The sequence below is a fragment of the Lissotriton vulgaris genome, chromosome 9 (assembly GCF_964263255.1).
Source record: "Lissotriton vulgaris chromosome 9, aLisVul1.2, whole genome shotgun sequence".
NCBI lineage: Eukaryota > Metazoa > Chordata > Amphibia > Caudata > Salamandridae > Lissotriton > Lissotriton vulgaris.
In genome coordinates, this window is record NC_141697.1 from 903,282,410 (window position 1) to 903,308,383 (window position 25,974).

At 43.4% G+C, this 25,974-nt stretch overlaps 1 long non-coding RNA gene across 1 annotated transcript in view; it reads left to right on the forward strand.

Annotated features, from left to right (window-relative positions):
* The first annotated feature begins 265 nt into the window (after positions 1–265).
* Positions 266–25,974, forward strand: part of LOC147692472 (uncharacterized) — a 37,483-nt gene continuing 11,774 nt past the window's right edge. Inside the window, exons 1-2 of the long non-coding RNA XR_015300037.1 lie at positions 266–347; positions 9,880–9,954. This is a non-coding gene — a long non-coding RNA (uncharacterized LOC147692472). The remainder of the gene's footprint in view (positions 348–9,879; positions 9,955–25,974) is intronic.

A 25,974-nucleotide genomic window follows, 5' to 3' on the forward strand; every position in this document is an offset into this window, starting at 1 on the left:
TTAGGATAGTCACTCACAAGTTTTTTCGAGCTTTTTCATGTCCTCGCGCTAATTATTTTGCTCTCATCATTATTTTTCCGTTTATTTTTTGTCGGTTTATTTTAGTGCGATTAATCCTTATGATTCATTTTCTCTATATCTTGGCACTTATGGATAGCGCGGACCGATGAGAGTCCACATAGTCTGTTGTTCATACCGTTGATGACGTTGGGACACATGACGCCCGCTTAACCAATACGCGGTCTCGGACAGAATAAACACGAAAGTGCCGCCAGAGATAAGGTATTAGGTACAAGAAGGTGATGTCGGACACTAGGAATACGGCGCCCGCACTGAACTAACTATTAGTAAGTTCTCAAGTTGTCCCATTACGTACGATTATACGTAATGCTATACCGAATGCATGTTCACTTTCGTTTCTTCTCGTTTGTAATTACAGACTTAAAGAAAACACAACCGACGAGCGCAATGTGAGTGCATACTCGCATTTTTATTTATTTATTTTCGTTCACAGCTTGGGGCACACTCAAACTAGATGATAAATACACCTATGCATGAGCACATGGGGCACTACACAGTTTAATGTTCACACATGTTGCCTTTAGGGGCTATAAGGACACATAGAACAGGAAGATAAATGTACTGCATTTTGGTTTGATATAAGACATAAGGATGTATTAAAAACTTGTGCTATGATTTCATATTTTAGAGATTCTCCCTGAAGAAGGGTTTTCTGCCCGAAATGCATAGGAGCCATCTAAGCATATGTGGAAAATATATTGGTTTTGAAAAAGCAAGAAAAATGAAATTATGTAAATTTCTGACACGCATTAAAGAATATCGAAGCAATTAATAATTAAAACATTGTTTAAAAAGCGCAAAAAATTCTGTGGAGTCCGTTCTCTGTCAGCACCTAAGGTGTGCCCAAGTGGATGCAACCAAATCAGTTTGGAAGCACAGCATTCATTTAACCCCGCCTTTGCCCCAGGGATGGAGCCACATGCGTTTGACCAGTGGAGAAATTCTGACTGCAGGTCTGCGGGACATTTGTTCGACCTAGACGGCTTCATTCAGCTCGACGCCCTAACGGGGATGTATAATCTAATTGCACCACTGCGTTACCAGTATTAACAGATCAGACACTGGCTGACGCAGCCGGAAACGCTGCCGTTAGCGGCCAGGCGACTCACGGCCTTCGAGAAACGGCTCTTCACGAAAACGAGCAACAGACAAGCAATCACGGACCTCTACAAAATGATCAGCCTACCGCCGCTCCCACTTCGCTCTGCTGGCCAGAGAAGATGGGAAACCGAGCTGGGGAGAAGCTTCACAGACAAAGAATGGCAAGATATATATCATAGGCCAGGAACACAGCCAGTAAGGAAACAGCAGTAAAGATTACGTCTTACTGGTACCTAACTCCTGCCTGACTAAATAAAGGTAATCCAAACCTCAGCCCTACATGCTGGAAGGGTTTTGCCGAGACAGGGACTCTAACCCACCTGCTGTGGGAATGCGTAGAGGTGACGGACTACTGGACGGCAATTCTGGACGATATCAACTCACACTTCGACAAAGAGATTCCCCGATTCCCAGCCTTCACATTGTTAAGGCTCCCTAATGCACTCACATTCCCACTAAAGTCGATCAGAGGAAAACAAATGGGTTAGCAATGGGGGCTGCAGTTCAACATATCCTTTCGCTCTGGGGCACTTTGAGGCGTCCCACACACACAGGCTGGCTCCATAGCCTCTGGTATATATTGGGCATGGAACGGATTCAAGCAACTCTCACGCAATCCACTGCGTCATTTGCTACCATCTGGCAGCACTTCCTTACCCTGCTAGCCAAGGAATTTAATGAACTCACATGTCCGAAATACCTAAGATTGCTGCGGCATACAGATGCATCTTCCACAGGGGCCACCCCCAAATGATTGAAAAAGTGCTGGCACTCTGTCTCTGCGCCTCCACAAGGCAAAGAAGCGACAGACCGGTTGGGGAGGGAGGAGGGGTGAGGGGATTTCACGGGAGGAGGGGGACGTTGACAATTCATGGGGTGGTTGGGTGCGCCGACTGCTGATGCCTGCTCTGAACATGCTCTCATGGACACATTACTTCCATACTTCTCCCGAGCCTGTACACCCTCTGTACCAGGGGGGATGGGGGGGGGGTAGGGTATTTGGACTGCAGGAGTTCGAAAGGAGCATGTGTTTATTGTAATGTCCATACCTGATACACCTGAAAATTAATAAAACAAAGTTAAACAAAAAGAAAATAGGTTTATTGCATGTTCCAGAACACACTTCACCAACAGATTTGACCAAAGAACATTCAAAAGTACACACGAAGATTCAGCAACAAGGTCCACTATAGTGGATTCAACATTAGCATGAGCACTTGCATGCATGCTAAACAGTTGCTCACAGTGCATTCATAACCACAGACTTCAATTGTGTGAGTGAAGTTGTCTGAACTCCATCCTTACTTATCTAGTAGGATACTTGATCACCTTGTATAGTTTGGCTCTTGTAGTATAACTTAGTGACCTGAAGTCATCAAATAGGATGGCAATGACATTAATTCTTACAGACTCCACACAAGGCACTGCAATCAGCAAATGGTCATATACCTAATACTACATCATGATGAAATGATGGTCAACTAATATAGCTATGTTGCAGCAATCTGTACAGTAGCAGGAAGAAAGAAGGCAACATGTAAAAGCCCATTTCAGACTGAAACACTTTCTAATAGAAACTTCCTTGTATGTCCACAATCAGAATAGTCTTGTGAAAGCTGTAATTAAATAGCTTTACTATGTAGCACAGAAACGTGGACTCTAGAGAATCTGGCCCAAATATCTGGGAGAATTGTCTACAAATATCCACAACATAACGAATCAGCTAGGCCTAATGGCATCCTCAATCCAGCTACAGTTGAGGTCACCATTTTTGCATTGCATATATAAAAGGCAATAGACTATTGAAGGTTGTTAGGGTTCAAGGAATCTCCATTACATGAAGAGGTGGTTTAACTTGTGTCCTAATGGCAAGGCACATCACAATACCTTTTTGCTTCACAAACACAAATAATTGTATTACTCACATGTAGTGTAGACACTCACATATGATCCCTACATTTCTGCATGTCACTCGTTGATGAATATGTTTAAACAACAAGAGAGACAGGGTAAAGCAGATTACTCTCACACCCCATAGGATAATCTTTCAGAAACAACTAGAGAGTATCTCAAACTACAAAAAATTGAACTAGAGGGTAAGAAGATGTAAGACAACCTCTCCCTACCACCCCCACCCGTAAGTGCACTAAGCAAACAAAGACTGTGTCAATTTAGAATAAAGGTAGTGAATTTCTAGTGAGGAAAAAGGAACCCTCAGGCATCCACACATGGTCGGTAGACGTTTGTCTTCATCGGGTTCCAGTTTTTAGTCAGTGCAAAAGTATAACATAAAAGTGCAAGTTAAAAAGAGTATAGACCACTCCCCCTGCCAACACTTTTAATAGAGGGGTGATTCAAACTCAATTAAAAACAAAGTGAAAGAATCGGACACATATGGGTTAAGTCAGTTTGAACCCACTGTCCTAAAAAAGGGGGTCGACATGTTTCAGCTAAAGAGTCCTTATCGACTCAGCATTCCTCAGGACCAATCATATTTTTTCTCACCTTGCGGGAGGCACACACTAAGGAACCTACTCACACTTGGTGGAAAATTGTTCGTTAATACGCGTTTACCAACTTGGAATCGTTGCACACCCTCTAATCTCTGAGGGAAATGGAATCTGAAAAGAGACCAACAACATTAATAGATAATGATCATATATTCATGTTACTCACTTTCTAAATGTATAAACTCATAATACTATATATTTATACTACCCTCCACCTTCCCCGTGACACTGTCAATAAAATGTGTGTAGATCGGTAGCCGCCCTGGCCACTCAGTAAATGGGTAGGCCCAATCATAAAATACTAACTACCATCTAGGTAGTAGTGGTAATTACTACTTCAAATGGTGCATTCATATATTAACCAGAAGCACTCCGAAGGGCATAATTCGCCTAAGTCATAGGTTACTGTTCTTAACCATGAAAATGGTATTGTAATGAATTTAAAAACAAAAGATTTCCTTTTAGAATTGACCTGGAGGCCATTTGTGCTGAACGCCTCCAACTCCCTTTTTATCACACCTTCATAGTATCAAGACCCAAGTAGATATCACAATATTCATCATCACTTCAAATTACTCGGTTTATTTTTCAACCATCTTCCTTAGCGCATGGAAGGAGAAAAACTTCCACCTTCAGGATCTGCATAAAAACGCAAACCGCAAGTCATTTCAGAGACATCCAAATGATGTTGTTATTGCATATCTTTTAATTAAAGCATCTCCGCCGTCACCGTGGACCTAACTTTTAAGCAAGTACTGTGGAGGCACCCTGAAAAGTCATACCCTCCCCTGATGAATTACTCGATTTATCCTGTAGCCCAACTTCATGAGCACGTGGTGGGGGAAAAATCTTCACGCCAGCCTCTGTTTGGGAACAATGTTAAATAAGAAAAGATCACCTGCTGCTCAGGTTGTGGTGTTCAAAAGTTGCATTATCATGGCCCATGGTCGCTGTTACCTCTCAAGTCAAGGATATACGTACTGGAATTGATTACACAGTGTTAGAATGGCCCTGCTTGATGTTTATAACCATACTAGCCAAAGAATGTTACTAAGCATAAAAAGACATTAAACCAATTGTTTAACATAGCCTACTGTAATACACGCCTCAATTAACTGGCGCTTCGCTGACCTGGTGCATCCTAATGCCCGCATCAGGTTTCTATCGTAATGTCTTCTTTATTACATTTGTAGTACCGACTATCTGCACCACGATTAATTGCGCAGTGTCGAAATAGCGCTACCCGATCATTAGATAAGGCTCACTGTAAAGCGGGCCGCGGTAAAATGGCGCTTTGTTGAATGTCACCAGTCAGTGAATGACCCCTGATATATCAACATGTGTAGTTCACATAACTGAATACTCCCACATCAATGAGTAAGTAACTTTATTAACTGTGCGATTACTTAAAATCTTTACAGTATAAAACACATAAACAACACATAAACAACACCCCCCACCCAAAGTACCCTTCCCCCAGTAAAAACCCAGTAAAAACCCAATGTTCAGCTAAAAAATAGCACTGTGACTGCGCAGGCTCTATTTACTACTTTGTGTCCGTTAAAAATTCAATTAAAAGTTTTTTTTATTTTTTTTATTAAAATGATGAGTTAGCACCGTTTCGCATCTTTGCACCTCCAGGGATCAAATAGTTGTATAAGAGTCCAACAGGGTTGTTCTCTCCATAATGCTAATTGTCAATACGATAAATTCTTAACGAGCTCCCTGTCCGGCCCCAAGTTGGATTTCTAATTCTAGTGATTCCAGTGGCTTTGCAAGATATCCCTAAATTAGGTGACGACTAACAGGGTTAGGGCACCAGATAATTTTCATTGCAGAATGACAGGACCCCTGAGTTCTGTGGCCTTTTGATGGAAATCAAGTGCAATTCTAACTTGATGGATAAACTTGCCTACCCTGGCAAGTAAACAAGTTGTGGTTTCTGAGAAGCACCAGTCTGAGGCCTCTCTGTAAGTTCTGAAGCCCAAGTTCCTTAGGGCCGAGCGCAGTAGACGATGACGATCGCTGGCCAGCTTTGAACAGCAGCATAAAAGGGGTAGCCAAGATTCTCTGTGGTAGTTGCATAACCGGCAGGAGATGGTACCAGTTCGTGCCCATTTTGGATTAAAATCCAAGATCTTAAGGGCCAGGAGGCGCAAATACTGAATTTTCTTTCTTGCTTGAGTTGAAAGTGAATCTTGCAAATATGGTTGAAGTTTGCCAGGAGTATATGACTTGTCCAGGGCCAATGTGAGAGGGTTGCACCGGAGTGATGAGCGATCCAGTTCAAACGAGATGGTCTGGACTTGGCGCTTTACAGCTTGGGCCCAGGCAGAATAAGGAATTTCCTGAAGGGGCATGCTCTTTCCCTCGATTTTCAATAGGTCTATTGCTTGTTCCAACTTGGAGTGCCATGGGGAGCCCGCTACTCTGAAAATAATTTTTAGAAAGTGTTTAAGATTGTTTTCAGGAGCTTTCAGTACCCTGATGTAGTATTTTATTAGGTCCCCCTGTAGTACCAACTCCGGGCGGTTCAAACCTATTTCCAGCCTTAGCCTGGTGTTCCTTGCTTGTCTGGGAGTTTGTAGCACAGTCTTGTAAGCTTTCATCTGGGCCGCATTAATGACTTTCTCAAGTGCTCCTGGGAAGGCTAAGTGACCATACATGATAGCGGGAATCAGTTTTGCCCTAAGTACAGTCAACATGGGTTCTATTGATGGACTAACTAAGCGATGGCTTAGACGTCTAAAAGACAGGAATATTTTGTTAATTCTCAGTGTTAACTCCTTTATGTGTTTGACTGCAGCGGCCCTCTCCGATATCCATACCCCCAGATAGTTGTAGGATGTGGCTGTCCTGATTCGGTGCTCACCCAAAGACCATGTTGCTTGTTTTTTGTAAGAGTATTCACCAAAGATTACTATCTTGGTCTTACTCTCTTTAATCCGTAGGCTATTTTCCTTGTTGTATATTGCAAGACTATTTAATGCTCTTTGGAGCCCCACCCTGGTGGGGTCCATGACCACCATATCGTCCGCATACTGGAGAGTTCCCAGGGCCAACTTCCCCAATCTCTGAGGTACTAAGTTGGCGTCTTTCAGGGCTTGCCCCATGTCTGCTGTGTACAAGTTGAAGAGTAGGGGGGCCGAAACACAACCCTGCTTTAGTCCGGTATTATTTTCAATTCTTGATGTTGTGATTGTTGGACTTAATTTGACCTGAACCCATGTCCCCTCATAGAGGGCTTTTATAGCTTTTAGCTGGGTTCGAGGGATCCCCCAAGATTCAAGTTTTGCCCATAACCGTCTTCGATTGACTCGGTCGAAGGCCTTGGAATAATCTATGAAGCAGCAAAACAGGGGCAGCTTGTTCCTCAAAACGGCTTGCTTCGAGAAGTAGGAGAGCGCTATGATATTGTCCATGGTGGAGCTACTGGCCCTAAAGCCAGTCTGAAAAGGCGGGAGAATGCCGTTCTTGTCCACCCAGGCCTCTAGGTCCCTTAGTAATAGGCGGGCATATACCTTGGCTTCTATGTCAAGAAGGGCTATGAGCCTGTAATTAGCCGGGTTCGAGTGGTCTCCCTTCTTATGTATTGGAAATAAGACCGAGTCTTTCCAGGATGTTGGTAAGATTGCTGTGGAGAATGAATGATTGTATAGCGGAGTAAGTATGGATGCAAAAAAGGCAGGGGCAGTTTTGAAGACCTGGGCGGGAATACCATTTGGGCCAGGGGCCCCATCAGTTCTCGTTGCCCTAATGTACCCTACTGTCTCCTCCTCTGTATAAATGACGGGCTGACTGGGCACTGTAATATCTTTCAGCGCGCTCTGAGTTTTAATGGTTACAGCTGCCACCTGCGACCACTCTGAACTAAGTGACTCTGAACTTGCGTCATAAAAGTGACGCAACGGCGGCGTAAAAGCGGCGCAAGGGGCTAGTAAATCTGCCCCTACATGTGTAATTCTCACATGCTAAGCACTACAAGACATAATTACACACTATGGTAGTCAACTGTTGACTATCATCAACACTGATCATGACCCACACTGACTAACTCAGCCCACTAACATCATGTAGCCCAGGGCCATCCTACATGTACTGTGATGTGAGCTACAATGAAACACAACATATCATTGTGACCTTCTGAAGTGCAGATTACTTGTGTATGACTGAACAGACACCTTTACAGCCACGCTTATTGATTTGATGCATACAGTCCATGCAGGCTGGTACCATAGTATAGACTACATCATAACACTTGTGTCACAATGAAAAGCTGGTATGTGAGTCGCTGAGAACTTCCTCTCTGGGGATGTGTGGACATGTGGACTACTTAATGGGATATCATTTTACATCTGATTGAGATTGTGTGGTATTTACTGCCATAACAGGACTCACATTTTTCCATATGTGGTACTGTTACAGAGATGACATCAACATACCATTGTATTTCTAGTTTGATACAGAAATGACATCAACATATCATTGTATCTATAGTCTTCAACTATCTGCACTGTTAATGTGTTATGACAGTGGAAACATGAATTATGGAAAGGTGACAACAGACCTGTGGAAGTAAAGGGTCTGTCATCAGTAAATGGCACACATTGACAATGTGGGTCAATAGGAAGAAGTATCGGGTCTGTGGGTTACCTCAGTCACCATTCCAAATGAAGTCAATGTAAAAGCAATCAGGGCTACTATTGGGTCAGAAAACTCATTTTGGGAACATCCAACGGTCTGCAGGTCTTCAGGGAGATTACTCTGTGCATCAGTTGTATCAACAAAGTAACTCTGCCCCAGCTTGTGCCATGGCCCAGATTGGACCTAACTCATTATCAGACCTTGCTGTCTGTAGGCTGAGCATACTGATCCCACATGAATGTCACATTTCCACCATGTCAATACATAAAGGTACATCTTGTGTCCATCTAATATGTGACCTCACGGTTTTGTGGCACTCTGAAAGGGTCTGTGAGGTTTAGCTAGCTCCCAGACAACAGTTTGGCAAGCCCTGATGTGGGGTGCGTGATATGTGGGACTGTACACATAGCTAACATTATCCTCAACGGCTTCTTATGGTACACATACACAGCTCATGATGTAAAGCCTACACATTTCTTTGCACATTTAGCATGCCCTTATTAGCAATTATAACATAAGTACTATTAAATGTATACATGCATAGCTATGTGCATGCAACACAAGTAGGACGTAGGGCTTATCACACATCACAGTGGTGATGTTAAGGACACAAATTACAGTTCTAAAGAATCCATTACCTGATACAACAGTAATCTGAATTCACCCTAGGACTCAGAGGCACATTGTAGCCTGTGGGAATGGAAAGGATAAAGTTGAACAGAGTAATATATGTATGTGAGATAATTGTTTTTTCCTCTGGTGAGCCATAGAGCTGGCCATACAGGGGAAGGACCTTTTCAACCAATTTTTCCAGCTCCTCTGGAGAGAAGAAATTGGCCCTCTCACCTGTTTGGCCTGGCATGATTGCTCCCAGAGGTGGCAAACAGCAGCTAAAGTGGAGGAGGTATTAATAACAGCAGTGTCAGGAGGCAAGTGAGTTATTTTTCAAACCCCGGCGTACATGCACGTACGTAGTCATCAGCATAGACTGACACAGCCATTGGGCAGTGACCGTCACCATCACCAACATTAGCTTTTGGCTGTGTACACTGTGAATGAAACCGCCCACTGCGCAGTCGACTTCCGCTGGCAGTGGTAGGTTCCAAATGTCGACTATGCGAGGTCAGGCAGCCGCCATTTGAGCGGTTGGAAGTACAGTTTTGGTGGTCCCACTACAAATGTGTTGTAAAGCGTTTACATATATACTACTCCATTGCCCTGTAATTTCCTTTATACAAACATCTGTTTTGTGCATTACAGTGCATAAACGCTATATTACCGCAGTGCATTGTACACCGCAGGTGATTGTATTTTGTGAGAACAATTCAAAATTCACAATATTAAGGTGCTCATGAGATATTTTTAGATGAATAATGTGCACATTTATGTTACAATCATGTGAATTCCACAGTGGGGATTATAGGTAAATGTTGGACAGTAGACAATTATTATGTGAATCTTGTGTAATGCTTTCTGAACCAGTTATATTTGTTAATCTGGACACTGTGATCAATGCTCAAAATTGTTTTCTCTCCACACATAGGTACCCTGGGAGAGGGTGGAGATGCCAGCCTCCAGGGTACCGACCATTCTCTGACCTTCAGACCATGGAATAAAGGTATGTCTTCAAGAAGTTTTGTTTGAGTAGGCAAACAATACAGGATTTATGTCATCAGGTGGAGCATGAATTCCCTCTTCAAAATACTAATCCCACATGTATTCCACCAATTGTGAAACTTATGGCGGTATTGCATTTTCTAGTCACAGGTTCCTTTCAATACACTGTGGCTATATCTGATGGTATGTTACCGCCAATGTTTAGTGGTGAACGGAGTGTAGGTGGGTCCATTAGGGCGCTGGGTCGTTGCCCTACAAGCCTCCAGCACCCGCAAAGTTAACAAACAGTAATTAACTGACAATGCATGTCAGACAGTCAGCATGACACCAGAAGACGGACCGCCTACCTCCTTCAGAGTCTGAAGGGGTGGGCGGCCTGGTGTCATGCTGACTGACTGAAATGCATTGTCAGGCAGCCAAGGGTGGCACAGAACGCACAGCAGGCAGCAGCACAAGTGCGTATGCTGGGTGAAGGTTGGAGAATGTTTCCGACCAGCCCAGTCATGCGCAATAGTGTACTGGCTGGATGGCGGCTGCGCATTAGGAGACCGAGGGTTGCTCAACGCTGCAACCCTCTGTCTCCTAATGGGCGGCAGGGTGGCGAGTAACTCTGCTAAGCCAATACTGGCGCTGCTGGAGCAGCACCAGTATTGGCTTAGAGGGGTTATGTTACAGAATACACTGGAACATAAATTGATTTAAGTCTTTAATCCAAAGTTGTGGCACAGCAACAAACAGCATCAGGCTGGCAGACAGGAACATTGCAACTGACCTGGTGCCTAGCAGCAGTGGAGGTTCTAAGTAGAACCAAAGAAGTACTGAATGATGCACAGGGTTTAAAGGGACATTAACAAAGTAAATATGTACAATGAGAATGTAACACATCTCCCTTTTATAATAAAACAAAAACAAGAAAGAAAATAAGTAATCTAGGAAACAACAAGAATTTAAGTTACATAATCAGCAAACCTAATAGGTTGAGATCTAGAGCAAACAGACATTTTAACTCTTGAAGCAACATCACAATTAGGACTAAGCTGTACATCAGGAGCGGTGGAATTAAGCAATGAAGAATGATTGGAATGATGTAAAGAGGGACAGTTACCAACATGTCTAATGTTCCATAACTTACCATCCTGAGTAAGTAGACTATTGCTAAAAACTTTTACCACTTTCAAAGGTTTACCAAATTTGTTTGAACATTTGGTGATGAAACCAGGTTTCCTAATCCTGACCCAATCACCAATAGAAAAATTGGGATTTTTCACATTCCACTTGTTATCATACCATTCCTTAACTTTAGCTTGTTTGCATTCCACTCTTTCTACAACATCTTTAATCAGATCATCAGAAAAGGATTTGTTGGAACATTTGTCCTTAAACCACCATGGACAAATGGTAGAGGCGGGTCACGCCCTTTTAGTAAACGGAAAGGACTAACTTCTGTTGTAGAATGTGGAGTTATCCTGTATAGCCAAAGTTTTTTTCTCAACAAATTCCTCCATCCAGAACCCATCTTGAAAACATCAGAAACAAAACCCTTCAAAACGCTGTTGAAACGTTCAACTAAACCGTTCTTATGAGGTTCATAAACAGAAACTGTACAATGTTTAACGTTTTGTAATTTGAGAAAATTCTCCATTTCCAAAGAGGTAAGTTGCACCCCATTATCTGTTACAAGCACAGAAGGACACCCTTCTCTAGAAAAGACCTCTTTGAAGAACTCTATCACATTAGTGGAAACCGAAGAAACAAACTTGACCTCCGGCCATTTAGAGTGGTAATCCAGCAAAACAAGAGCATAATGAGAATCAAGCGGAAGACACATAAAAGGACCAGAAATGTGAAACGCAAGTTTCTTCCAAGGTTCATTCGGCCAAACAGAAGTTTTTAAAGGAAGAACATTTACCCTCAACATCTTCTCACTTACCATGCACACCTCACATTCTCTAACCTTGCGATCTTCCATTCTATCAATACCAGGCCACCAAAAATAGTTTCTTATGAGACGCTTCATAGCAGACATTCCAGGATGCATCTTATGAGCAATATCTAAAATCACTTTCTGCATTTTAAATGGCGGAACACACTTCCCAGACTTGAAAACCAAACCATTTTCCAATGCCAACTCATCCAAACAGAGAACATGGGTAAAATACTTTCCAAGATATCTTTTTTATCAGGCCAACCCTCAAGAATATACTTCTTGATGGTTTGTAAAATGACATCATGATCATCAGCAAGATTCCAAGACTGTTCAGAAATATCTTCAAACGAACCCGCAATAACATCTTGTAAACAACTAACCACTTCTTTCTCAAGAGAAATTCCATCAGTAGTCGACTTACAAGGCATGCGAGACATGAAATCTACAATGACATTCTTTTTCCCTGGAACAAACTCTGCTGTAAAACAATATTCCTGCAATCTTGAAGTTAACCTAGCTATATGAGCAGTGGAACTCCATCCACCCCCCGTAGACAAAATATTTACCAATGGTTTATGGTCAGTTCTCAAGAGAAACTTACTACCCCAAATATAATTTCGAAGAATGTTCTATGGCCCAGACACATGGCAAAAGTAATTTTTCTATTACCGCATACCTCCTTTCAGTTTCATTAAGAGTGCGTGAAGCAAAACAAACATTCCACTCCTCCTTACCTGAAATTTGAGACAGAACCGAACCCAAACCATATCTACTAGCATCCACTGTGATTATGCACATTTTGTTCAAACAAAACGGTCTAAGGGTTGGAGCTTGCAGGATATCAGACTTAAGGAGATCAAAAGCTTTTTGCTGATCCTGTTCCCAAACAAACACAGCATTATGTCTGAGAAGCTTCCTTAAAGGTTCCATTTTGGAAGCAAAATTATACACAAATTTGCTATAGTATTCGCACATACCTGCAAAAGAAAGTAGTTGTTCCTTATTTGCAGGAGCATTTGTGATACCATCAACATTAGATTTTTTAGGAACAACCCCATCCCCAGACAATGTGTGACCCAAGTACTCTACAGAATGTTGAAACATTTTACATTTGTTGAGTTTCAAAGTAAGACCATTTTCTCTCAATTTTCCACAAACACACTTTAAATGTTGCAAATGATTATTGATATTGGCTGAGAAAATCGGAATGTCATCCTGGAAACATCTAACAAACTCATCCAAATCTCTAAAAATATGAAACATAACTCGTTGAAATACTGATGCCGCCGATGCTAACCCAAATGGCATTCGAGTGTACTGAAATAATCCTTGAGGAGTAATGAAAGCTGTCAGGCATTTGGAGTCTTCAGTAAGAGGTACCTGATGGTAAGCTGACCTTAGGTCTAAAGTAGAAAACACTTTTGCCCCCTCCAACATCGATACAACCTCATTTATGTTTGGAAGAGGATGACAATCCACAATGATACCTGCATTAAGAGCTCGAAGGTCCACACACATTCTTAGACTTTTATCAAGCTTCCTCACTAAAACAATGGGAGAAACCCATTCTGCCGATTCAATAGGCTCTCTAATATTCTCAGTCACTAAATCATTTAACATTTTCTCAAGTTCTTCTCTAACATTAATAGGTACACCTCTCAGTTTTTGTTTTACCGGAACCACACCATTCTTAAGTTTAATTCTATGTGAATAGTCCTTAATTTTACCCAAAGTATCCGAGAATACATCTTTGAACTCTTCTTTTACCAAAGTCGGTAACCTAGATGAATCTTCCTCTTTTAATAAAGCAATATTCACCAGATCAACATTATTATCCAACATTACTGGCTCTGTAGCACGAGGATTGAGAGTAATTCCAAACTTCCACTGGTCTCTCCATCCTAGAACATTAACACCTTTTACAGCCACATATAACTTGACACTCAAACATTTAGTTTTAAATGTAAGATCCACTACAAAATAACCTAACATATCAATGTTGTCTTCATTGAAACTTACAGCTACAATGTCGGATGGAAAAATGTTCCTGATATTAAGAACAGAACTAAGTTGTAAATCAAAATACTCCTTTGTAATAATTGTCCAGGGAGACACTGAATCAGCCATGAGCTCTAATTTGACATTTAAGACTTCCACCTCACAGACAGGTTTTTTGATGCAAATGCAATCAGTGGAATCATTTACATTCGATATACATTCCATCAAACATACCACAAAACCCTTATTGTCATCACAGTGATTCCCACCACAATCACATTTATTAACTTTTTGAATCTCTTCCATGACAGCAGCAACTTTAGCTTGAGAGTTAGGAATACTTTTCTTAAGATCTCTACACATATTTGAAAAATGTCCTGATCTACCACACTTCCTACAGTCTCTGTTAATCGCGGGCATCCCCCATATGAAGCTAAATGTGTTCTACTTCCACATCTAAAACATATGAACGATTTATCAAATCTCCTAATATTTCCTTGAACATTACTCCTGTTAGAATTGAAATTATAATTCGAATGAGGATTTCCATTGGTAGCTGATTCTGTGCGTTTTACCACACATACTTCATCTACCAAATCTGCCTTTTGTTCAGTGTGCTTCTTAACAGTATTCATCCACTTTTCAGATTGTTCAAACGATTTCGCAATTGCAATGGCTTCATGTAACTTTTGATCACCCAATTCCCACAAGCGTTCCTGTGTTTTTTTATTTTTTACATGTACTAAAATTTGGTCTCTTAACATTTCATCACACATATTGCCAAAATTACAATGTATGGATAATGACCTCAAAGCAGTAATAAATTCATCAAAGGATTCCGTATCAAGTAGTGTTCTGGTATAGAACTTGTACCTGTTAAATGCAATATTCGTAACTGGTTTAAACCTCTTTTCTAATCTTAATAAAGCTTCCTTATACACATTGGTACCTTCACCCTCCCCTTCAGAGGGCGGAATTTGTGGAAGGGCCCTAAACACCATTTGTCCCTCAGAGCCCAAGAAATGTAAAAGAATGCTCTTCTTTCTCTCTGCTCCCATGCGTTCGCCATCAATTGCCTTCACGTAATTAATAAATTCTTCCTTCCAACGTGTCCAAGGTAAAGGTGGATCTCCTTTATGTTGCAAAAAATTTTCTGGTGGATCAAATTGCATGGCCATGAGAACTCTTCTTAATAAATTCAATAAAATAGTGTGTAACACACCAATCCAAGGAAACACAGAAAACCAGAATATAAAATATATGTAATAGAATAATAGGATCAAAATAAAAATATTTAATGCGTATATGTTGATCCCTGAGGAGTCAATTACTAACTAGGTTTATTTCTCCAACAGTCATCCAAGTTTCATATGTAGTAAAGAAGAGTCTCACCTGTCTCACAAAAATGCAATTAAAAGTATGAGGACATTTTTTCATTAAAACAAGAAAAATAATCTGCACATATTACTTCCCCGATGAGACAACGCTGCTGTAATGTCCTTAGTGTATCGTATAAATCTTTTTTTAATACGATCGTTTACTCGGTGAGTCATTGTTATGGAAACCGAATCCACAAAATGGCCGCCACGTTTTGAATGACGAAGTACGTCGCGTAGCGTGGTGCAAACCAATCCTGAGGAGGTTCTCTTGGAGACGCGGTTGCAGACTAGTAAATCAGCGTCAGCGTCATACAGGAATGTTAAGAAGCTTCTTCCTCAGCGCGGGTGCAGAATCTTCCGATGGCGTCACGAGAATGCAGGCGCACGGCAATATATCCAGTAAGTTTGAGTTTGAGTTTGAGTTTGAAATTATTTGTAAAAGCGCGCGTACACCAGCGGTTTCTTGGCGCTACAACTGACAGACCACAGAGGAGAAAAAGAAAAGGGAGAAGGGACCATTAGAAATTATTCAAAGGACTTCTTGAATAGGTGGGCCTTGAGTTGTTTCCGAAATTGTGAATACAAGGTGAGGGATCGAATTTCCAAGGGAAGAGAGTTCCACTGGGACGGGGCCAGAGTGGAAAATTTAGAGCCTCCCCACTTCTTTGTTCGAAAACGTGGAACCATAAGAAGGGCCTGGGAAGAGGAACGGAGCTCTCTACATGGAACATAAGGGGTAATCTCAGAAGAGATAAAAGCTGGGGCTAAACCTTGACGAGCAAGGAAGGCGATGGAGGCGATCTTAAATTGGACCCGAGCTCGTACAGGCAGCCAGTGTAGGGACTTCAAGAGGGGGGTAGAGTGATGAAATTTCGGGAGGTTAAAGACCAGGCCGCCTGGTTCTGTATAAGTTGGAGACGCCGTAAACTACATGCAGGAATCCCCGCATATAGGGCGTTACCATAATCCAGGCGGGACACCACCATGGCCAAAATGATAAGTTTAAGGGCAGAAAAGGAAAAGAAACGGGACACCCTGCGTATGGTACGCAGTGCAAGAAAAGAAGCAGAAACCACAGAACCAACCTGGGAGTGAAGGGACAGTTGGGAATTAATTTTTATGCCAAGGGTTTTAACTGAGGTAGCAGGAGACGGGAAGGGGCCAAGAGAAGGGGGCCAAAACATAGGAGTCCAGGGGCTGGATGAACCACCTGTCAACACCAACTCTGTCTTGTCAGGGTTGAGTTTAAGGTGGTTGTGGCTCATCCAGTCCCGGATATAAAGCATAATAGATTGAAAGTTAGAAACAGAGGAGGGAGAAGAAGACAGGTCAAAAACAAGCTGGAGATCGTCCGCGTAGTTAAACACAGCGACCTCCATTTGTTGCAGGGAAAAAATAAGAGGAGCAATATAAAGATTAAATAAAAGGGGAGAAAGAGAGGAGCCCTGAGGAACCCCGCACTGAACTCTAGGAACGTCTGCTGTAAAATCACCCAGGCAAACAGCCTGGGTGCGGTCACTCAGGAAGGAGGAAAGTGTCGCTCGCGAAGCTCAAGGAGGATTTTAAAAATAAACTTAAGCTCAATTGGTTCAAAATGCTTCAAATTCCTCTTCTCCCGACCAAAAATGAATAAAGAAATCGGGTTTCCAGGAAAACTAAGTAACAATACCTCCAAATCGCGATATTTCCTCGAAGTTTAAATCAAAGTTCAAGTTCCTTTAAAAAAAAAAATTCGATTCACTCCACACCGGTGCCACAAGAAGTTGATGGAGTGTAGAATCTTCTTAGTTGACCCTAGTCGCCAAAATTATGTTACCGAATACAAAAAACAAAAAACAATTTGATGGACAGAATGTAGATCAATGTCTTACATTCACCCCAGTACAAGGATCTGGGCCTAAATCCATCGTTTTTTGCACTCCACACCACCCTGGGTCAGATAATGGCTTTATGCAAATCAGCTCTGACCCTGTGCCCCATGGGAACAGTCCAGTCCGAACTACAACAGCCATATCTTTCCCAGACCGGAATCAAGCATCCGAGGACCGGACCGGTTTCGAGGTAACACCTCTCATCAGCCCGGCTAGCTTGACTCCAGTGGTGTGGAGGCTCTGGGACCCACGTCTGAGCTACCCCAGTACACTCAGGGAGAAAATTACAAAAAACAATTTGATGGACAGAATGTAGATCAATGTCTTACATTCACCCCAGTACAAGGATCTGGGCCTAAATCCATCGTTTTTTGCACTCCACACCACCCTGGGTCAGATAATGGCTTTATGCAAATCAGCTCTGACCCTGTGCCCCATGGGAACAGTCCAGTCCGAACTACAACAGCCATATCTTTCCCAGACCGGAATCAAGCATCCGAGGACCGGACCGGTTTCGAGGTAACACCTCTCATCAGCCCGGCTAGCTTGACTCCAGTGGTGTGGAGGCTCTGGGACCCACGTCTGAGCTACCCCAGTACACTCAGGGAGAAAATTACAAAAAACAATTTGATGGACAGAATGTAGATCAATGTCTTACATTCACCCCAGTACAAGGATCTGGGCCTAAATCCATCGTTTTTTGCACTCCACACCACCCTGGGTCAGATAATGGCTTTATGCAAATCAGCTCTGACCCTGTGCCCCATGGGAACAGTCCAGTCCGAACTACAACAGCCATATCTTTCCCAGACCGGAATCAAGCATCCGAGGACCGGACCGGTTTCGAGGTAACACCTCTCATCAGCCCGGCTAGCTTGACTCCAGTGGTGTGGAGGCTCTGGGACCCACGTCTGAGCTACCCCAGTACACTCAGGGAGAAAATTACAAAAAACAATTTGATGGACAGAATGTAGATCAATGTCTTACATTCACCCCAGTACAAGGATCTGGGCCTAAATCCATCGTTTTTTGCACTCCACACCACCCTGGGTCAGATAATGGCTTTATGCAAATCAGCTCTGACCCTGTGCCCCATGGGAACAGTCCAGTCCGAACTACAACAGCCATATCTTTCCCAGACCGGAATCAAGCATCCGAGGACCGGACCGGTTTCGAGGTAACACCTCTCATCAGCCCGGCTAGCTTGACTCCAGTGGTGTGGAGGCTCTGGGACCCACGTCTGAGCTACCCCAGTACACTCAGGGAGAAAATTACAAAAAACAATTTGATGGACAGAATGTAGATCAATGTCTTACATTCACCCCAGTACAAGGATCTGGGCCTAAATCCATCGTTTTTTGCACTCCACACCACCCTGGGTCAGATAATGGCTTTATGCAAATCAGCTCTGACCCTGTGCCCCATGGGAACAGTCCAGTCCGAACTACAACAGCCATATCTTTCCCAGACCGGAATCAAGCATCCGAGGACCGGACCGGTTTCGAGGTAACACCTCTCATCAGCCCGGCTAGCTTGACTCCAGTGGTGTGGAGGCTCTGGGACCCACGTCTGAGCTACCCCAGTACACTCAGGGAGAAAATTACAAAAAACAATTTGATGGACAGAATGTAGATCAATGTCTTACATTCACCCCAGTACAAGGATCTGGGCCTAAATCCATCGTTTTTTGCACTCCACACCACCCTGGGTCAGATAATGGCTTTATGCAAATCAGCTCTGACCCTGTGCCCCATGGGAACAGTCCAGTCCGAACTACAACAGCCATATCTTTCCCAGACCGGAATCAAGCATCCGAGGACCGGACCGGTTTCGAGGTAACACCTCTCATCAGCCCGGCTAGCTTGACTCCAGTGGTGTGGAGGCTCTGGGACCCACGTCTGAGCTACCCCAGTACACTCAGGGAGAAAATTACAAAAAACAATTTGATGGACAGAATGTAGATCAATGTCTTACATTCACCCCAGTACAAGGATCTGGGCCTAAATCCATCGTTTTTTGCACTCCACACCACCCTGGGTCAGATAATGGCTTTATGCAAATCAGCTCTGACCCTGTGCCCCATGGGAACAGTCCAGTCCGAACTACAACAGCCATATCTTTCCCAGACCGGAATCAAGCATCCGAGGACCGGACCGGTTTCGAGGTAACACCTCTCATCAGCCCGGCTAGCTTGACTCCAGTGGTGTGGAGGCTCTGGGACCCACGTCTGAGCTACCCCAGTACACTCAGGGAGAAAATTACAAAAAACAATTTGATGGACAGAATGTAGATCAATGTCTTACATTCACCCCAGTACAAGGATCTGGGCCTAAATCCATCGTTTTTTGCACTCCACACCACCCTGGGTCAGATAATGGCTTTATGCAAATCAGCTCTGACCCTGTGCCCCATGGGAACAGTCCAGTCCGAACTACAACAGCCATATCTTTCCCAGACCGGAATCAAGCATCCGAGGACCGGACCGGTTTCGAGGTAACACCTCTCATCAGCCCGGCTAGCTTGACTCCAGTGGTGTGGAGGCTCTGGGACCCACGTCTGAGCTACCCCAGTACACTCAGGGAGAAAATTACAAAAAACAATTTGATGGACAGAATGTAGATCAATGTCTTACATTCACCCCAGTACAAGGATCTGGGCCTAAATCCATCGTTTTTTGCACTCCACACCACCCTGGGTCAGATAATGGCTTTATGCAAATCAGCTCTGACCCTGTGCCCCATGGGAACAGTCCAGTCCGAACTACAACAGCCATATCTTTCCCAGACCGGAATCAAGCATCCGAGGACCGGACCGGTTTCGAGGTAACACCTCTCATCAGCCCGGCTAGCTTGACTCCAGTGGTGTGGAGGCTCTGGGACCCACGTCTGAGCTACCCCAGTACACTCAGGGAGAAAATTACAAAAAACAATTTGATGGACAGAATGTAGATCAATGTCTTACATTCACCCCAGTACAAGGATCTGGGCCTAAATCCATCGTTTTTTGCACTCCACACCACCCTGGGTCAGATAATGGCTTTATGCAAATCAGCTCTGACCCTGTGCCCCATGGGAACAGTCCAGTCCGAACTACAACAGCCATATCTTTCCCAGACCGGAATCAAGCATCCGAGGACCGGACCGGTTTCGAGGTAACACCTCTCATCAGCCCGGCTAGCTTGACTCCAGTGGTGTGGAGGCTCTGGGACCCACGTCTGAGCTACCCCAGTACACTCAGGGAGAAAATTACAAAAAACAATTTGATGGACAGAATGTAGATCAATGTCTTACATTCACCCCAGTACAAGGATCTGGGCCTAAATCCATCGTTTTTTGCACTCCACACCACCCTGGGTCAGATAATGGCTTTATGCAAATCAGCTCTGACCCTGTGCCCCATGGGAACAGTCCAGTCCGAACTACAACAGCCATATCTTTCCCAGACCGGAATCAAGCATCCGAGGACCGGACCGGTTTCGAGGTAACACCTCTCATCAGCCCGGCTAGCTTGACTCCAGTGGTGTGGAGGCTCTGGGACCCACGTCTGAGCTACCCCAGTACACTCAGGGAGAAAATTACAAAAAACAATTTGATGGACAGAATGTAGATCAATGTCTTACATTCACCCCAGTACAAGGATCTGGGCCTAAATCCATCGTTTTTTGCACTCCACACCACCCTGGGTCAGATAATGGCTTTATGCAAATCAGCTCTGACCCTGTGCCCCATGGGAACAGTCCAGTCCGAACTACAACAGCCATATCTTTCCCAGACCGGAATCAAGCATCCGAGGACCGGACCGGTTTCGAGGTAACACCTCTCATCAGCCCGGCTAGCTTGACTCCAGTGGTGTGGAGGCTCTGGGACCCACGTCTGAGCTACCCCAGTACACTCAGGGAGAAAATTACAAAAAACAATTTGATGGACAGAATGTAGATCAATGTCTTACATTCACCCCAGTACAAGGATCTGGGCCTAAATCCATCGTTTTTTGCACTCCACACCACCCTGGGTCAGATAATGGCTTTATGCAAATCAGCTCTGACCCTGTGCCCCATGGGAACAGTCCAGTCCGAACTACAACAGCCATATCTTTCCCAGACCGGAATCAAGCATCCGAGGACCGGACCGGTTTCGAGGTAACACCTCTCATCAGCCCGGCTAGCTTGACTCCAGTGGTGTGGAGGCTCTGGGACCCACGTCTGAGCTACCCCAGTACACTCAGGGAGAAAATTACAAAAAACAATTTGATGGACAGAATGTAGATCAATGTCTTACATTCACCCCAGTACAAGGATCTGGGCCTAAATCCATCGTTTTTTGCACTCCACACCACCCTGGGTCAGATAATGGCTTTATGCAAATCAGCTCTGACCCTGTGCCCCATGGGAACAGTCCAGTCCGAACTACAACAGCCATATCTTTCCCAGACCGGAATCAAGCATCCGAGGACCGGACCGGTTTCGAGGTAACACCTCTCATCAGCCCGGCTAGCTTGACTCCAGTGGTGTGGAGGCTCTGGGACCCACGTCTGAGCTACCCCAGTACACTCAGGGAGAAAATTACAAAAAACAATTTGATGGACAGAATGTAGATCAATGTCTTACATTCACCCCAGTACAAGGATCTGGGCCTAAATCCATCGTTTTTTGCACTCCACACCACCCTGGGTCAGATAATGGCTTTATGCAAATCAGCTCTGACCCTGTGCCCCATGGGAACAGTCCAGTCCGAACTACAACAGCCATATCTTTCCCAGACCGGAATCAAGCATCCGAGGACCGGACCGGTTTCGAGGTAACACCTCTCATCAGCCCGGCTAGCTTGACTCCAGTGGTGTGGAGGCTCTGGGACCCACGTCTGAGCTACCCCAGTACACTCAGGGAGAAAATTACAAAAAACAATTTGATGGACAGAATGTAGATCAATGTCTTACATTCACCCCAGTACAAGGATCTGGGCCTAAATCCATCGTTTTTTGCACTCCACACCACCCTGGGTCAGATAATGGCTTTATGCAAATCAGCTCTGACCCTGTGCCCCATGGGAACAGTCCAGTCCGAACTACAACAGCCATATCTTTCCCAGACCGGAATCAAGCATCCGAGGACCGGACCGGTTTCGAGGTAACACCTCTCATCAGCCCGGCTAGCTTGACTCCAGTGGTGTGGAGGCTCTGGGACCCACGTCTGAGCTACCCCAGTACACTCAGGGAGAAAATTACAAAAAACAATTTGACATTGATCCACATTCTGTCCATCACTTGTTTTGTTTGCAATTGCCGCCATAAGTGCGCTGGGGATGCTCAGACGTGGGTCCCAGGCACTCCACACCACTGGAGTCAAGCTAGCCGGGCTGATGAGAGGTGTTACCTCGAAACCGGTCCGGTCCTCGGATGCTTGATTCCGTTCTGGGAAGGAAATGGCTTTTGTAGTTCGGACTGGACTGTTCCCATGGGGCAACAGGGCCAGAGCTGATTTGCATATCGCCATTGTCTAACCCAGGGTGGTGTGGAGTGCAAAAAAACGATGGATTTGGGCCCAGATCTTTGGACTGGGGTGAATGTGTGACATTGATCCACATTCTGTCCATCACTTGTTTTGTTTGCAATTACCGAATACACTGGAACATAAATTGATTTAAGTCTTTAATCCAAAGTTGTGGCACAGCAACAAACAGCATCAGGCTGGCAGACAGGAACAGTGCAACTGACCTGGTGCCTAGCAACAGTGGAGGTTATAAGTAGAACCAAAGAAGTACTGAATGATGCACAGGGTTTAAAGGGACATTAACAAAGTAAATATGTACAATGAGAATGTAACAGGTTGCCACTCCAGTGACGCCCCATGGCTGTTCCTGAAGACGTTGGGCACCAACGCGTGACCCCAGGGCCGGCCCAGGAGCAGAGGTGGTCAGGTAAGTTTTCTTAATTTTATTCTCCTGAGTGAGTCTCCCGGCCACCCAGGTGCGACTCCCCCCACGAGTATTGCGAGCCGCACTGTCCCTCCCGCTTTCCTTCCCCGCCATTTCCCCTTCTTCCCACTCTAATATAAGCAGCTGCAAAGCACTGTGTGTAATCTGAAGGTCACAGGTCTGAATATTGGCAAGAAAGCGTAACGGGTTCATGCATTTGTAGCTTTGACCACAGTGTTCGAGGTTTCAAGTTAGAATAGTGATAAAATAGCTCAGTAAGTTATGCAGCCACTGCAAAGGCTTGCTTGTAATTTCCAGCAAAACAAGAGCATAATGAGAATCAAGCGGAAGACACATAAAAGGACCAGAAATGTGAAACGCAAGTTTCTTCCAAGGTTCATTCGGCCAAACAGAAGTTTTTAAAGGAAGAACATTTACCCTCAACATCTTCTCACTTACCATGCACACCTCACATTCTCTAACCTTGCGATCTTCCATTCTATCAATACCAGGCCACCAAAAATAGTTTCTTATGAGACGCTTCATAGCAGACATTCCAGGATGCATCTTATGAGCAATATCTAAAATCACTTTCTGCATTTCAAATGGCGGAACACACTTCCCAGACTTGAAAACCAAACCATTTTCCAATGCCAACTCATCCAAAACAGAGAACATGGGTAAAATACTTTCCAAGATATCTTTTTTATCAGGCCAACCCTCAAGAATATACTTCTTGATGGTTTGTAAAATGACATCATGATCATCAGCAAGATTCCAAGACTGTTCAGAAATATCTTCAAACGAACCCGCAATAACATCTTGTAAACAACTAACCACTTCTTTCTCAAGAGAAATTCCATCAGTAGTCGACTTACAAGGCATGCGAGACATGAAATCTACAATGACATTCTTTTTCCCTGGAACAAACTCTGCTGTAAAACAATATTCCTGCAATCTTGAAGTTAACCTAACTATATGAGCAGTGGAACTCCATCCACCCCCCGTAGACAAAATATTTACCAATGGTTTATGGTCAGTTCTCAAGAGAAACTTACTACCCCAAATATAATTTCGAAGAATGTTCTATGGCCCAGACACATGGCAAAAGTTATTTTTCTATTACCGCATACCTCCTTTCAGTTTCATTAAGAGTGCGTGAAGCAAAACAAACATTCCACTCCTCCTTACCTGAAATTTGAGACAGAACCGAACCCAAACCATATCTACTAGCATCCACTGTGATTATGCACATTATGTTCAAACAAAACGGTCTAGGGGTTGGAGCTTGCAGGATATCAGACTTAATGAGATCAAAAGCTTTTTGCTGATCCTGTTCCCAAACAAACACAGCATTATGTCTGAGAAGCTTCCTTAAAGGTTCCATTTTGGAAGCAAAATTATACACAAATTTGCTACAGTATTCGCACATACCTGCAAAAGAAAGTAGTTGTTCCTTATTTGCAGGAGCATTTGTGATACCATCAACATTAGATTTTTTAGGAACAACCCCATCCCCAGACAATGTGTGACCCAAGTACTCTACAGAATGTTGAAACATTTTACATTTGTTGAGTTTCAAAGTAAGACCATTTTCTCTCAATTTTCCACAAACACACTTTAAATGTTGCAAATGATTATTGATATTGGCTGAGAAAATCGGAATGTCATCCTGGAAACATCTAACAAACTCATCCAAATCTCTAAAAATATGAAACATAACTCGTTGAAATACTGATGCCGCCCATGCTAACCCAAATGGCATTCGAGTGTACTGAAATAATCCTTGAGGAGTAATGAAAGCTGTCAGGCATTTGGAGTCTTCAGTAAGAGGTACCTGATGGTAAGCTGACCTTAGGTCTAAAGTAGAAAACACTTTTGCCCCCTCCAACATCGATACAACCTCATTTATGTTTGGAAGAGGATGACAATCCACAATGATACCTGCATTAAGAGCTCGAAGGTCCACACACATTCTTAGACTTTTATCAAGCTTCCTCACTAAAACAATGGGAGAAACCCATTCTGCCGATTCAATAGGCTCTCTAATATTCTCAGTCACTAAATCATTTAACATTTTCTCAAGTTCTTCTCTAACATTAATAGGTACACCTCTCAGTTTTTGTTTTACCGGAACCACACCATTCTTAAGTTTAATTCTATGTGAATAGTCCTTAATTTTACCCAAAGTATCCGAGAATACATCTTTGAACTCTTCTTTTACCAAAGTCGGTAACCTAGATGAATCTTCCTCTTTTAATAAAGCAATATTCACCAGATCAACATTATTATCCAACATTACTGGCTCTGTAGCACGAGGATTGAGAGTAATTCCAAACTTCCACTGGTCTCTCCATCCTAGAACATTAACACCTTTTACAGCCACATATAACTTGACACTCAAACATTTAGTTTTAAATGTAAGATCCACTACAAAATAACCTAACATATCAATGTTGTCTTCATTGAAACTTACAGCTACAATGTCGGATGGAAAAATGTTCCTGATATTAAGAACAGAACTAAGTTGTAAATCAAAATACTCCTTTGTAATAATTGTCCAGGGAGACACTGAATCAGCCATGAGCTCTAATTTGACATTTAAGACTTCCACCTCACAGACAGGTTTTTTGATGCAAATGCAATCAGTGGAATCATTTACATTCGATATACATTCCATCAAACATACCACAAAACCCTTATTGTCATCACAGTGATTCCCACCACAATCACATTTATTAACTTTTTGAATCTCTTCCATGACAGCAGCAACTTTAGCTTGAGAGTTAGGAATACTTTTCTTAAGATCTCTACACATATTTGAAAAATGTCCTGATCTACCACACTTCCTACAGTCTCTGTTAATCGCGGGCATCCCCCATATGAAGCTAAATGTGTTCTACTTCCACATCTAAAACATATGAACGATTTATC